Raw genomic sequence first — 12788 nt, 5'->3', positions numbered from 1 at the left:
AACACCGCTTTGCTGATTGAGCCCGGTCGGCCGCATACATATTCTAGAATACCCGATAAGTTAGAATTGGGCCACCATCTAGTACAGTATATAATGGACCCCATACATTGCTCCATACAGTATATAATGGGCCCCATATATTGCTACATACAGTATACACTGGGCCCCATATATTGCTACATACAGTATATTCTGGGCCCCATTTATTGCTCCATACAGTACAATGGCCCCATATAGTATGTAATGGGCCCCATGTATTGCTCCATACAGTATAATGGCCCCATATAGTATATAATTGGCCCCTTATATAAGATAAGATAAGATAAGATATACTTTATTTATCCCGGAGGAAATTGCGGTATCACAGCAGCAGAACACAGATCTCGAACATGACACATATGATAACAAAACATTTGGAATGCTTTAGACATTGCTTTTCAGACATTTGTTAAACACCCCCATAGCTGTTGGAACAAACGATCTCATGTATTTTTCCTTTTTACACCTTAGTTGTATTAGGCGATTGCTGAATGTGCTCTTCTGTTTCGCAAACAGTTCATAAAGCGGGTGTGTGTTGTTGCCCATTATAGCTCTGCACTTATGGCTCCATACAGTATATAATGGGTCCCATATATTGTTCCATAAAGTATAATGGCCCCATATAGTATATAATGGGCCTCATATATTGCTTCATACAGTATAATGGCCCCATATAGTATATAATAGGCCCCTTATATTGCTCCATACAGTATATAATGGGCCCCATATATTGCTCCATACAGTATAATGGCCCCATATAGTATGTAATGGGCCCCATGTATTGCTCCATACAGTATAATGGCCACAAATAGTCTATAATTGGCCCCATGTATTGCTCCATACAGTATAATGGCCCCATATAGTATATACTGGGCCCCATAAATTGTTCCATACAGTATATACTGGGCCCCATAAATTGTTCCATACAGTATAATTGCCCCATATAGCATATAATGGGCTCCATGTATTGCTCTGAACAGTATATCCTGGGCCCCATAAATTGTTCCATACAGTATAATTTCTCTATATAATATATAATGGGCCCCATACATTGCTCCATACAGTTTAATGGCTCCATACACTATATACTGGGCCCCATATATTGTTCCATACAGTATAATGGCCCCGTATATTCATAAGCAGATTATAATGAGGGCAATCTGGACCTCCGCCCGGGGCGTCCATGGCCAGATTGCCTTCATTATAATATGTGCGGCGCCACGGCACATACCGGCAGTCAGAGGCGGGGGGCACCCGGTCTGCTCCCCCAGCAGCTGTGCATGGCCGCTACTTCTTCTTCGGCCTTGTCTGCTAGTGTGACGTCACGCAGTGCGCGCTGCACTGCAGCAACGGAGAGGAGCTGGAGGAGTGGAGCCGAGCCGGGGTATGGTGAGTATGTGTGAGCGTGTGTGTGTGTGTGCAAGGCAGATATCATTGTGTGATGTCAGTTTATATGTATTTTTGTGTTGCAAATGTGTTTATGCGTGTACGTATATGTCTGTATATGTTTCAGTGTGTATAGATGGCTATGTGCGGCTTCCTGCTGTGTATAGATGGCTATGTGCGGCCTCCCGCTGTGTATAGATGGCTATGTGCGGCCTCCCGCTGTGTATAGATGGCTATGTGCGGCCTCCCGCTGTGTATAGATGGCTACATGCGGCCCCCTGCTGTGTATAGATGGCTATGTGCGGCCTCCTGCTGTGTATAGATGGCTACATGCGGCCTCCCGCTGTGTATAGATGGCTACGTGCGGCCTCTCACTGTGTATAGATGGCTATGTACGGCCTCCAGCTGTGTACAAATGGGTATGTGCGGCCTCCTGCTGTGTATTGATGGCACCGTGCGGCCTCCTGCTGTGTATTGATGGCACCGTGTTGCCCCCTGCTGTGTATAGATGGCTATGTGCGGTCTCCCGCTGTGTATAGATGGCGCCATGCGGCCTCCCGCTGTGTATAGATGGCTACGTGCGGCCTCCTGCTGTGTAGAGATGGCTATGTACGGCCTCCCGCTCTGTATAGATGGCTACATGTGGCATCCCGCTGTGTATAGATGGCTACGTGCGGCCTCCTGCTGTGTATAGATGGCTATGTGCGGCCTCCAGCTGTGTACAGATGGCTATGTGCGGCCTCCTGCTGTGTATTGATGGCACCGAGTGGCCTCCTGCTGTGTATAGATGGCTACGTGCGGCCTCCCGCTGTGTATAGATGGCTATGTGCGGCCTTCCGCTGTGTACAGATGGCTATGTGCGGCCTCCTGCTGTGTATTGATGGCACCGTGCGGCCTCCTGCTGTGTATAGATGGCTACGTGCGGCCTTCTGCTGTGTATAGATGGCTACGTGCGGCCTCCCGCTGTGTATAGATGGCTACGTGCGGCCCCCCGCTGTGTATAGATGGCTATGTGCGGACCCCCGCTGTGTATAGATGGCTACGTGCGGCCTTCCGCTGTGCATAGATGGCTACGTGCGGCCTCCCGCTGTGTATAGATGGCTACGTGCGGCCCCCCGCTGTGTATAGATGGCTATGTGCGGACTCCCGCTGTGTATAGATGGCTATGTGCGGCCTCCCGCTGTGTATAGATGGCTACGTGCGGCCTCCTGCTGTGTATAGATGGCGCCCTGCTGCCCCCTGCTATGTATAGATGGTTATGTGCAGCCTCCTGCTGTGTATAGATGGCTACGTGCGGCCTCCTGCTGTGTATAGATGGCTACATGTGCTCAATATTAAGCCATACAATTAATGTAAGGCTATGTGCCCACGATACAGAAATGCTCCGGATTTTTTTGAGTGTTTCTGCTCTCTCTGGCAGAAAAAACGCATGCGGATTGTACATGCGGATTGTACATGCTTTTTTCCTGCCAGAGACATGCGGATGTGAAGCGTTCTTCACATGCATTTCCACATGCGGGTTGTCAAGCTCTTTCCAAGCGATTTTAGCATCACTTGGAAAAGTGCTTGACAACTTGGTCACACTATATAAATCAGTGGTAAATGGCAAAAAATAAAAAATAAAAATATACTTACCTTCTGATGGCCTGCCGACATCAGCGGTCGCGTGACACGTCACATGACTAAATGACGTCACCACAGGTCCTTTAGTCTACCGCGAGCTGCCAGCAAGCCAGGACGCATCGGATAAAGACACCGGGGGCCATCAGAAGGTAAGTATAATATTTATTTTTTATTTTATTCTTTTTTTTACAGGTTCTATGGTACCCGGGTCCGGAGGAGAGTCCATCCGCACATTGAAACAGTTGGATTCCGCATGTACAGATGCAGTGATGCGGATTTCATGCGTTCCAATCCAAGTCAATGGCGGCGAAAACGCCGCGCTTCCGCAAAATAATTGGTAGTGCTGTGGATTTTTCCGCAATGATAATCCGCAGCGGAAATTTCCGCAGCATGTGCACAGTTCATGCGGATTATCATTGGGGAACATGGCAGACCTTCTACCAAGCGTTTTTTAAGCGTTTCTGCAGCGGAATTTCCGCTGCGGAAACGCTTAAAAAACGTATAGTGGGCACACAGCCTAAAAAAAATTATTATAATTAATATATTAATATTGTGCCAAATTAATTTCACGTGAACTATCACATGATCTATCACAGGGGATCATGTGACATGTGATACATCAGGTATGTGTGTGGGGGGCCCGCGCCTTCTAAACTGCCCGGGGCCCTGGCTACTCTTAATCCACCCATGCGTATATTATATACTGGACCCCATATATTGCTACATACAGTATATACTGGGCCCTGTATATTGCTCCATACAGTACTGTATATCCTGGGTCCCATATATTGATCCACAGAAAAATGGCCCTATGTAGTGTATAATGGGCCCCATATATTGCTTCATACAGTATATTGACCCCATATAGTATATAATTAGCCACATATATTGCTCCATACAGTATAATGGCCTCATATAGTGTATAATAGGCCACATATATTGCTCCATACAGTATAGAATGGGCCCCATATATTGGTCCATACAGTGTAATGGCCACATATAGTATATAATGGGCCCCATATATTGCTCCATATAGTATATACTAGGCCCCGTATATTGCTGCACAGTATATGGCCCCATATAATATATAAAGGGCCACATTTTTTGCTCCATACTGTATATACTGGGCCTCAAATATTGATCCATACAGTATATACTGGGCCCCATATATTGCTGCACAGTATAATGGCCCCATATAGTATATATTGGGCCCCATATATTGGTCCAAACAATATATATTGGGCCCCATATATTGCTCCATATAGTATAATGGCTTGAAATAGTATATAATAGGCCCAATATATTGATCCATACAATATAATGGCCCCATATAGTATATAATAGGCCCCATATATTGATCCATGCAGTATATAATGGGCCCCATATATTACTCCATACAGTATATACTGGGCCCCATATATTGCTCCATACAGTAAAATGTCCCCATATAGTATATAATGGGCCCCATATATTGCTTTCTACAGAATATACTGGGCCCCATATATTGCTCCATACAGTATACTGGCCACATATAGTATATAATAGGCCCAATAAATTGCTCCATACAGTATAATGGCCACATATAGTATATAACGGGCCCCATATATTGCTACATACAGTATATACTGGGCCCCATATATTGCTGCACAGTATAATGGCCCCATATAGTATATAATGGGCTCCATAAATTGCTAAATACAGTATAATGGCCCCATATAATATATAATGGGCCCCATATATTGCTCCATACAGCATAGTGGACCCATATAGTGCTCCATATAGTATAATGACCACATATAGTATATAATAGGCCCCATATAGTGCTCCATACAGTATAATGGGCCCCATATATTGCTCCATAAAGTATATACTGGGCCAGATGAATTATTCCATACAGTATAATTGCCCCGTATAGTATATAATGGGCCCCATATATTGCTCCATACAGTATAATGGCTCCATAAAATATATACTGGGCCCCATATATTGCTCCATACAGTATAATGGCCCCATATAATATATAATGGGCCCCATATATTGCTCCATACAGTATATACGGGGCCCCATATATTGATCCACAGTATAATGGCCCCATATAGAATATAATGGCCCACATATATTGCTCCATACAGTATAATGGCCCCATATAGTATATAATAGGCCCCATATATTGCTCCAAACAGTATATACTGGGCCCCATATATTGCTCCATATAGTATATACTGGGTCCCATATATTGCTCCATATAGTATATACTGGGCCCCATATATTGCTCCATACATTCTAATGGCCTCATATAGTATATAATGGTCCCCATATATTGCTCCATACAGTATAATGGCCCCATATGATAAATAATGGGCCCCATATATTGCTCCATACAGTATATACTGAGCCCCAGATATTGCTCCACAGTATAATGGCCCCTTATAATATATAAAGGGCCAATTTTTTTGCTTCATACTGTATATACTGGGCCCCATATATTGCCTACACAGTATATACTGAGCCCCATATATTGCTGAACAGTATGGACACCCGGCCGCCCCCTGGCGGCTGAGGACCGAGTGTGGACACCCGGCCGCCGGGCGGCTGGGGACTGAGTATAGATTCCAGGCCGCCAACGCAGCCATGATGTGGTGGCCAGATTCCGCCTTCACAAGCCTAAAAGGCCCAATTTCAAGTGGTAGCAAGCAGTATGGTATTGCAGCCTGGGGGTGGGTGGGCGGTTGGCTGCATATTTGCGCTTGCATTGCAAGGAATGGGGGAGGCACAAATTGAACACTGCCCTGGTCACGGGGATAGTTGCAAGTCTGCATCTTCTGATGCGGCAAGGATGACTTCTGATGGGCACACTTTTAGGCAGTGACCTGGGTGTCAGAGATGCTTCCAGGGGTCTTCCCCATGCTGTTCCCATGTCTTTTCAGCACTGTATGCATGTGTCACACAGCACATGGCCAGATAAGGTTGTAAAATGTTAAAATGACATTTCCCGGTGAATTCATTTGTCACGGTTGAAAGCAATGCAAAAGTGCAAAAACGCATCAAAAACGCTACGTGTGAACATAGCCCAAGGTGTGGAGGAGTATTTTATTTTTTTTGGGCGGGGGGGGGGGTATTTATTTTACCTTATACACAAGTCTTCTTTACCCTGGAAAGGAAGTTCCTTAACATATTTCACAGGAAAGCACTTTCAGTTTCGTTTTTGAACGTTTTGTGAGCCCGTAAAAGTGGCTTAATACCTCTGACCACGTTGTTGACAGCAGTGACCTGGGGGTCAGAAATGCTTCCTGGGGCGATCCCCATGCTGTCCCCATGCCATTTGAGCACTGTCACTATCGTTTTGGGCACTTATTAGGCTTTTAAAATACTGCCGGGGGTGCCGCGCCAAAAATGCTCGGGTCTGCCATAGACTAACATTGGGCTCGTTGCTCGGGTCGAGAACCTGAGTATCACGGCGAGCTCGGCCCGAGCTTCGAGCACCCGAGCATTTTAGTGATCGCTCAACACTAGTCTCTGCATCTTTCAAGAAAACCATGATTGTTCTGCAGGACAAGGCTCCAGCTCAGCATCAAAGTCTCCACTGCTCGGCTGCCAGGAAAGGCCTTAAAGAGGAAAAAATATGGACACGGACCTAAGCCCTGATGAGAAATTGTGGGCCTTTCTTAAATTGGGGATTTACAGTGAAGGAAAATAAACACTTTTCTGAATGGTGCCTGGGGCTGTGGATGGTGTTGCCCAAAAAGTTCTTTGTCAACATATGAAGAAACTGACAGACTCCATGGATGGAGCTTATGGATGTTATTGAAAAAATGGATGACTATATTATTATATTGGTCACTGATATTTTTTTTAAATGTCAGAAATGTATTTTTAGACATTATGAGCTGTTCGGTTATTTTTCTCACTTTAACGGATGAAAATAAATAATTGAGATGGGAAAATTTATGTTTTTCATTTAGTTGCCCAATAATTCTGCACACAGAGATATTCTCCTAAGAAAGACAAAACCTCACTTTTACTTTTTTCAAAAATATTCAGGGTTCAGGTCTATTAACCTTTGGGATTGACAGACAGCACTGGAGAAGTTCAATAATAAAATGAATCATCAAAAATACAAATTGTGCACAAAGTATATATATATACACATCAGCAAAACATTGGTTCAATATCCTCCTAATTTGATATCTATCTATTTCATATCTATATTTATCTATGTATCCATCTATCTATCTCATCTATCTACTTATCTGTCACTGTGACATCACGATACATTCTATGTCACAGTGATGTGATGACATCATCACATTCTATATCCCAGTGTTACAGCCCAGGGGAAATCACTGCCTCACAGACTTACAGGGGTGAGGGAGTACCTTTTGTTTTTCGTGACAAACGAAGCAAAAATTTATTCTAAAATGGATAAAGAGAGAAGACGAGCCCAAAGAGATCGGGTTCTGAGAGAGAGGAGAGGAATAAATGAAGAGCAGGTATTGTTGTTCGCTTTAGGGCGAAAAGACATTAATCTACCGGACATGGACACTGACGCCTCAGAAATGGCGTCCAAACGACAAAATCTAGAGAACATGAGAAAGTCCAAAAGACATGAGAGCCTTACACAGAGAAGGAACATGGAGAACCTCATGGAGTCTGACTCTGCTGCCTCCGCTGAGCTTCAGGGGGCCATTCTTATCTCCTTGAAAAAAATCGGAGATCTGGTCCCTGAAATAAGGAAGAGGAATAAAGAAGCCATCCTCAATAAGCGGAGAAACATCAGCGCAGAGTTAGAGCTGGAGGAAGTTCTCCAAGAAACTCCAAGACAGGTCTCATCCAGATCTGAAAGACAAGACACCCTGAACCTGCAAAGAGCGGCAGCCCAGAAAAGAATGAGGAACAGCAGAGACTGGGTTGTCCAATGCAGGAGGCATCTGAGATATGCCAAACCCATCATTAATGGGAATGGTGCCCTATGGAGATCCCACTCATCAACCAAAACCATCTCCATCCCGGATTTTCTGTTCCATCTGAGTGTTTCTTCACCAGAGAGATCAATGGATATAGATGAACCAGGTAAGAAATAATCTTACTCAGTATAATAAGACTGTGGGTGAGGGGGATTATCCTCCTAATATTAAGTACAGGCCTCAATTATCAATGCTGACTAATGGAAGAACTGTCCTTGTCGCCCGTAGCAACCAGTCACCTTTCAGTGTTCTATAGAATGTTAAGAAATGGAATCTGTGCTGTGAATCGTTGCTATGGGCAACAGGGACATTTTTGCTATTAGACAGTTTTGATAAACGAGAGACCAAATATTAGACATTTCCTGCTCATTTACATAGTTCTGTTTAAAATTATAATATATGCGCTGGAGCTATATCTATTAACCCCTTCTTGACCGGGCAATCTTTCATTTTTCTCCTCCCATCTTCCAAAAGCTATAACTTTTTTCCCTTTGTCTTCCAGTATAGCCACACGTGGGCTTATTTTTTTTTAGTGGGCCGAGTTGTGGTTGTGAACGACACAATTTATTTTGTCATTCAATGTTTTAGAAAACAGGAAAAAAAATCAAAGTGTGGTAAAATTGTGGGGAAAAAAGGGGGATTCTGACATTGTTTTTTTATTGTGTCCATTGTGTGGTCAGAATGACCCCATCAAGTGATTCTCCATGTCAGAGACCATTGTGCTAATGCTGAACATGCAGAGGTTTTCTTTTTACTTAAGTGGTGAAAATTAGAAATTTATTAGAAAAAACATTGATTTGAGTCTCCATATTCTGAGACATTGTAACTTTGTGATTTTGATACCTGGATGGCGCAGTGTAAGGGCTTCTTTATTGTGTAGGAAGCTGTAGCTTTTATTAGATCTTTCTTGGGTAGAAAGGACATGGTGATATCTTTCTATTGCAATTTCTAGATAAATATGGCGCCTCTAAAAAACCCAATTTTGATGTTTCAATTTTTTTCTCATTTTAATATTTACTGTTTGGGATAATTATTTTTATATTTTTGTATATCCCTCTTATACTAACATAGTAATCCCAGTTATGCTTATTTTTCATTTTTTTAATTATTATTATTAATTGGGAAAGTTGTGTGATTCTAATTATATTATGTTTTTCAAATTATTATTTTATTTTTTTATTATTTTTTATTTAATTTTTTAGTCTCTTTAAAAGACATGAACCTGTGATTTTCTGATCGCTTGCACTATATACTGTGATGGAACTGTATCGCTGTATATGGCTTTATTAACGTTGTCATAAGAAATTAAACCAGGCTGGTCTGAACAGGAGGAGGAAAGCGAAACACGAGGTTTTTCAGCAGGCCCAGATAGTCATTATAACCAATTAACCCCTTGCAATTGTGTCCTGGTAGGGGCTAATGGGTGCTGATGCGCATAAATCGGCAATCACTTCATTTAAATACCGCTGTCAGCATTGAAATGGTTAAACTGCAGTAATCAGCATGTGCTCCAGTTGCTGCTGTTATAGGCAGGTGGCAGCTATGCAATACGGTCAGTATCAGCCTGGTAAAATGCAGGCTCAGCTCCTGAATCCGCTCCATACATTTACCGCACACATGACAAACATTTCCATTATGTGTTCTCAAAGAGATTAACAAATCTTGTATCATCTCAGCAGGTGGAAGCCTTATGATGCCCTCTGACGTAGGGAACATGCCAGCACAAGACCTTGCTGATGCCAGACCCGTTACTTTAACCCAGAGAGAATTGGTTAACATAGAAAATCCTATTAACTTTCGCCACCTTGAAATCCTCAAAGTTGTTGGAGAGGGAAATTTCGGAAAGGTAAGTGTGAATTTCTCCTCCTCCGTGCTCCCCAATGTATCCTGCACCAGATACACAGGAGGATATACATATTCATTACAGGATGTTAATATGTAATGGTGATTGGGATAAACCAGTGATCCATTATACAGATCGCTATAATAGATGGGATTTTGGTCTGATCTCCTGTGATTTTTCTCCAGGTCCTCTTGGCATCAGATATGTTCAGCGGAGAACTGCTGGCTATTAAAGCCATAGACAGGAATTATTGTGATGAAGCCACAATCTCTAAAGAGTTAAAGGTCCTGAGTATGGCCACCGACTGCCGCTTCATAACATCTCTGCGGGGGTTTATGGAGGTACCAACAGAATATATAATAGCCATGGAGTATATTGCCGGAGGAGATCTGTCTGTCCACATGGCAAAATCAATGAAATTTGATATGGAAACATCAAGGTAAATGTCTTAGACGGAATCATAATATTCTACTGCCCATACATTGTGGTCCTAGAGTGTATGTAACCACTGATCCATCCTCTACTTTCTACTCCACAGACTCTTTGCGGCAGAAATGGTTTGCGGACTCCAGTTCCTCCATGAACACGGCGTGATACATTGGTAATCAGTTCATCTTCATAAATCTCTGTTGTCTCCTTACATATCTATTGTAGAAAGTTCTGTTCATGAATTATCCTCACAATCATGTCTGATCATTTTTCCCTGCAGTGACCTGAAGCCTCAGAACATCCTCATCCATGACACCGGACACATAAAGATCGCGGACTTTGGCTTATCAGCCGTGAATGTGGTCGATGAGGTCCTATTGGAGGATACTGTTGGCACGAATGGTTACATCGCACCGGAGGTAAGGAACATCCCTGTGTGATTGATGCCGATAGTAGGACTGAGTATTAATCTGAGGATCCTGCTCATATCTAATCACAGACCGGTCCTCATGGCCTCTGTGTGTAAATCCCCTCCCCGATATAGTAATCTCCTATCTTATGTTCCCACAGATAATGGATGAAGAAAGCTTCAATCATAAGGCAGATTCCTTTTCATTTGGTGTCATCCTGTACATGATGATTGTGGGGAAAAAGCCGTTCTATAGCAGTGGTTTGCTGGATCAATACCACTGGTCTCTGCAGGTGGACGTCCCAGATTTTCCAGACTGGATGCCCAGCGATGCACTTGACATCTTAGAAGGCGTAAGTAGGATCAGAAGAAGAAGGATGATGAGGGACTATAAAGAAAGCTAGAAGATAAGATGCGGACAGTCCATGGACATTGTGTAATAACGTATCAATAATAATATATAATATAATGATTAATGGTCTCTCTCATTTTCCAGCTTCTCTGCAAAACTCCATCTGCCCGGTATGCTATATCATCCTTCATCCGAGAGCGCCCATTCTTCCTCTCCATAAACTGGAGCGACGTGGAGTCCGGCGAAGCCGACCCACCATTCAAATTTGATGAAAATGTAAGTATAGCACATAGGGACATCCATAGTGTTATCTGTGCCCAGTAACACACATATCCACTATACACCTTATCATTATATCCCCCAGTATACATTATATATGTGAGGAGACGATTCTCAGACATGTATATTTATCATCTTAAGATGGAGAAAAGCGGCACTCACCCCAAAGTGGCACTCACCATTACTTCTTTATTAATCTGCTGTAAAACATATCGGCAAGGAGAGAATGCCGCTTTTCTCTCTTTTTGACTGCAATTGCTTCCCAGTCTGGTGTGTATTTAGCTGACCTCCCGTGTGGTTCATGAACCCTTTTTTAAATGTGCAACCTTCAACATTGTAATCTCCTCCCAGACTTTATGATAGTGCAGAATCGCTTCACTTTCTTTATTGTGAATATATTTCTCTCCTTACAGGAGGATTAGGCTGATATATATCAGCCCCTTTCCAGTAACATCTAGGAATGAAGCTTTCCATTACTCGGAAGAGACAACTAAACTGGACTTTCTCATTTACCGGACTTTGACAAACCTACCGAGCTTCCACCACATAACAGCCACGTAGATTCGAGCACCAAACATCCAGGGATTTAGTCCGATCGCCATATTTGGCGTCAGGAAGGAATTTTTTTCCCCTGATATGAGGATTATACAACAACTAGTCCTCAGGGTTATTTTTCGCCTTCCTCTGGATCAAAACAGCAAGTAATTGAAGGCTGAAATTGAAGGACTTCTTTCAGCCATACTTGCTATGTTACCATCTGGACGACTCATCTACAATGTGGTGGTAAGAAGACGACTACCGAATATGGACAAAGAGAAGGCAGTGGCTGCTCCTTCTCCACCGGATATGGACATAGAGAAGGCAGCGGCTGCTCCTTCTCCACCAGATATGGACAGAGAGAAGGCAGCGGCTGCTCCTTCTCCACCAGATATGGACAAAGAGAAGGCAGTGGCTGCTCCTTCTCCACCGGATATGGACATAGAGAAGGCAGCGGCTGCTCCTTCTCCACCAGATGTGGAAAAAAAAGAAGGCAGCGGCTGCTCCTTCTTAAAATTGGCCAAGTAAAGAGAGGTGGAAGCGGCTGCTCCCTCTCACACTTGGCCATGTAGCGACAGAAGGATGCGGCTGCTCCTTCTACTACCAGGCCATGGACAGACAGAAGGTAGCGGCTGCTCCTTCTACTACCTACCCATGGTCAGACAGAAGGCCATATGGTTGATCGCGGTGCTCTAGGAATCCAGGTAAACTCCAACTTCACAGATCACACGTCACACATTCCTGCTCTTCTCCTCTCCGTCATGTGTGATCCAGACCTGGATGTCCAAAAGCAGCTCAAGTGCAACCAAAGGCCTGAAGAGCGGAATCATCATCTGCTCCTTTCTATAGAAAGTGACTGTATCTACAGACTTTCTTTTTTCATCTTTGCATATAATTAACAACTTATATGCACAAATAAATATATTG

Source organism: Phyllobates terribilis, unplaced genomic scaffold (genome assembly GCF_046119375.1).
Source record: "Phyllobates terribilis strain yellow unplaced genomic scaffold, ASM4611937v1 Scaffold_12__6_contigs__length_324123572, whole genome shotgun sequence".
Lineage (NCBI taxonomy): Eukaryota > Metazoa > Chordata > Amphibia > Anura > Dendrobatidae > Phyllobates > Phyllobates terribilis.
The sequence above is the reverse complement of the archived record's forward strand: the minus strand, read 5'-3'. Positions refer to the sequence as shown.